Source organism: Galeopterus variegatus, unplaced genomic scaffold (genome assembly GCF_000696425.1).
Source record: "Galeopterus variegatus unplaced genomic scaffold, G_variegatus-3.0.2 Scaffold2235, whole genome shotgun sequence".
Taxonomy (NCBI): domain Eukaryota; kingdom Metazoa; phylum Chordata; class Mammalia; order Dermoptera; family Cynocephalidae; genus Galeopterus; species Galeopterus variegatus.
The window spans coordinates 7,266-11,677 of record NW_007728346.1 but is presented as its reverse complement, the minus strand read 5'-3'; positions in this window follow the sequence as shown (position 1 = coordinate 11,677).

The window sequence follows — 4,412 nt, the reverse complement described above, 5'->3', positions numbered from 1 at the left end:
AAGACTGTTTACTATGCTGCCTCTGGAAAAATATGAGGTGTTTACATGTACTTATACAGAAAAATCTAAAATTCATTGTTTCATTAAAAAGCCAAATTGCAAAATAATTCTGAAAAGAAAAAAGAAAATATTAACAGCGGTTTTTCAGAGGGGTCAGACTGGGAAAGTCGGTAGAAAAGACTTTTTATTTTCACTTCAAAACCCCATAGGAGATTTTTAAGGCAGTGAAACATTCCATACGAACTGTGATGGTGGATACATGAGATTATATATTCGTCAAAACCCAAATAACTGTACAACACCAAGAGTGAATCCTAATGTAAACTACGGACTTTAGTTTATAATAATGCATCGATATTGGTTCATCAATTGTAAGAAATGGACTATACTAATGCAGATGTTAATCACAGGGGAAACGGAGCAGGGGAGGGAATAGTGGGTATACAGGAACTTTCTGAATTTTCCACTCAGTTTGCCTGTATGCCTAAACCTGCTCCAAAAAATAGTCTATTAATTAATAAAAATGAAAGAAAAAACCTGTAGTGATTTTTTAAATGACAAGTATAATAGATATTACTCCTATAATATGGGAAACAAGTTTTTTAAATGTTGAAAACGCTAAATAATCACAATTAATATACAGATTTGGGTAGTGAAATCAATACATGCTATGTAATTGCAGGGCTTTCATTCAATGAGATGAGATATTTTGCCATTTAAAGTAGGTTAGCACTAACATTATAAAAATGCATGGTATATAGGAACTAAGATATTGTACATAGGTGCGTCCTGCTTTACAGTACTACCTATACACTAGATACTACACTAGACGTATCTATATTCCAGATCATTGTTTCTCACTTTTTTTTTTCACTGCCACCTCCCTAAGGTGCCTTTTTAAAATCTTTCTCTTCTAACCATGCTTGCCCATGAAATTGTAATACACAGGTATATTCACTATTCTGTCATATTACGAATACTCATTCCCCTCCGTAGACTGGACTGCAATTTCTGGTTTCTATATCTTAAGGACCAAAAACGATGTACTCACCTCTAATAAGCCCTTCTGATGTTTAATTGAGGGTATTCTAAATTGCACATAATAAAAGATTCCGGAGAATAGCTACCAAAAGTTTAGAAAAATACTTCCTAATCACTCATTAATGATTCTATTCTAAACACTCCATCTATCTAAAACATGTAATAATTATTGAAGAAAAGAAAAATGAAGAACGTGTCAAATATCATTAACTTTTTGATGAATAAACAGGTTTAAAAGTGATCTCCCCTTCATTTACAGCAAATGTTATTTCTACAATGTAAAAACATTTATAAATCAATCTTTCAAATTTTCTTACTAAAAATTAGTCAATCCACCACTCCATCAAAACTGGAAAAACAAGACTAGTAGCAAGAAGATAAAATCATCATTAAGTAGAAACAGTGTAGGAATGGAAGAAAAAACAAAGTTCACCAAAGACAAGTAAAAATGACCATTATCAATGTTCAAGGACAGGCAGTCAGTGTAGCAAAGAGCTTTAAGAGTGTGATCTCAAGAACCAGAATGCACAGATTCAAATCCCAGCTCTGTCTTTTCTTAGTTATATAACTTTGGGTAAGTAATTTAACCTCTCAAAGACTCAGTGGCTTTATCTGGAAAATGAGGATAATAAAAGTCACTACTACACAGGTTGTTTTAAGAGTCAAATGATCAAATGAGATGATGCCTTTAGCACAGAGTCTGTCACATCAAAAATACCCAATAAATGTTAGCTTAAAAACAAAGAGACAAACACTATCAACACGTAGCAATAAACTGGGCCCATATAGCTCTTCAGTCACACTACTAAGTCAGAACACTGCTACGGAGCTGTATGTCACACAGGTACACAGTTCCACTGTTTTTAATAAAGATATAATTTGAATCTTGAATCGTGACCAACTCATCACACAGAAGCGTTGTTGGCAATGTGATGGTTAACAGCACTATTATGTAATACAAAAGAACAATCAAGAAATATACCTAAACTTGTTATTTATTAGAAAGAGTCCACATAAGAATTCACATTGTATAAGCTTGGGCTAGTTTTTGTTTCTAGCAATAAGCACATTAGAATATCTGAAAACCCCCTATAGAGGATGTTATGCTGCACTGCCCAGATCTTGCCCCTAAGGATTCAATTCTCCAACTGCTGGCAGTGTTGGCTACTACTGACCGATAGCCAAGATCATTTCAGGAACTGCCCTCACCCAAAGCATCCTATCACTGGTGGGAGATGTAGTACAATTGCAAAAAACCTTCACCAGTAGTGATCTGGGATGAAATACCAATAGAAGGGAAAGGCACTGGCGGCAACAACATCTCAGGCTTTGAGAAATTAGGAGAAAGCAGACATTAAAAGGACTATGAAATTGGATAGCTCTTGCTGAGTGCTACTAAAGCAATGGCCAAAGATAAGAAAATGCTGAGGCTGATTAATCACCAATTGAAGGTGAAGTACCAAAGTTATAGAAACTCTCATCTCTAACAACCAAAGGGCAGCAAAAACTGAGGCTTGGGCCCAGGACCTGATGCAAGGGTAGCTGAGCTCCAGGTTCAATTTTCAACCTCAATGAGTCAGCTATGCCAAGATCAAGGTTCTGAGTGGGAAGGCATGGAACCCTGAGATTTAGGATGACAACATTTGGATGATACACTTAAAAGTCATGAATCTCCAGATTCCCAGGAACTATGTGATACTGCAGAAATTAGCCCTTCCATGCTAAAGAGGATGCAGAGGCCTCTGCCTTACCAGACAACCTATGTCCTCCAGGACCTACCTCCACCTCTGTTCCTGGCCTCTAGACCAATCACAAATAACCTTGTTTGGGAAATGCTGAATCTGCTAAGGGACTACATGCTAAAAGAGCTGCAGAACTTAGCCAACATGTACCAGCAGGTGCCAGCACAGTACAAATAGGATCAGATCCTGAAGACATTGGATCAAGGGAAGTAGAATATAAAGTTGGATAAAGGAAAGCTTATCTAGCCAAGAGCACTCTCCCATGACACAGAATTTAACACCCTGAAAAGGACCCTAGAAATGATGCTACCATACTACTGAGATGGTTCTTGAAAGTTTGGAGAAAGTGAAGGCCCACATTAAGTGAAGGAGAAATGTCAGAACTACTGTGGTGGGCAGTAAATTAAGGGGCTGAAAGGTTATGAAAAGTGGGCATGCTACACAGTATACACCAGGTAAGGCCAGAAAAGCTGCCTGCTGACTATGCTCTATGAGAGGGCCGAAAGGACATGACATTTTCCAAAACAATAAGGAACACACTAGTGAGAAGGGTATCCGTATTGCTGAGAAGCTCAGTGTCCTCATAGGCTCTCCTTATAAGCCAGATTGATGATAGGAGATACTGTTAGAAGCTGGGCTTCCTGAAGTACAAAGACCAAGCACCCATGCCTGGATTTGGGACATCTCTAAAGGTTAATCCCAGGTCCAGAGCTCCCCATAGGATTGAGGGAAGTCTTGGCTCCAACACCATATGAATTAGTTCTCTTTCTGCCCAATCCCACTTTATAATCCACTTCCCTACAGATGTTGTTGTCAAAAGGATTGCCTTAAAAACCTCATGCATGCAAATCTCTGCATCAAATTCCTGTCTATTCCCTGGAGAATCAAACCTGAGTCACCCTCAAACAACTAAAAATGCTGGATGAAATAAAATAAACATTCCTTTAAATGCATACTGAGAAATTAAATGCTCAGAGACCAAAAACAAGACAGGAACTGAAAACCAGAACAGTATGCACGAATTGATTGTGGCTACCCTGGGGAGATTTGTCAGTCTCAATACCAAGACATTTGAATTTTAACATCTATTAAGTAGCTGGAAATGAGGCCTCAACCCCGAGAGACAGGAAGTTAAAACTAAATACCCTCATAAAACCAAGTTCCCTATCAAGGAAGCTTAACCATCTTGGCTTGGGTTCTTTTCTGGACAAAAAAACCTACACCAAGAACTTAAATCATGGGCCAGCCTTCACAAAGATTTGAAGTTCAAATTGATACTATCTGCATGATCCAAGAAATTCAAGGCTCAGAAATTTATAAAAAGAGTAGTCTGAGGCTGATAATATTCCTGGGGTGTCTTGCAGAAGCAACTGTAACACTACTCTGGACCCACAGAATTAGCACCAAAAAAAAAAAGCCTCACTGAAGATAAGCTCATTACCATAGACTGTAAAACACAAGAAGAAATAATCCACCATGAGATGTGGAACAGCAGACACAAAATCAGTGCAATAAGAGGATATCAAAAACTTCAGATAATAGTACTGATGGAAATTAAAAAATAAGTATGCTTGGGCCGGCCCGGTGGCGCACTGCTACAGTGCGCCGCTTGGGAAGTGTGGCGGCGCT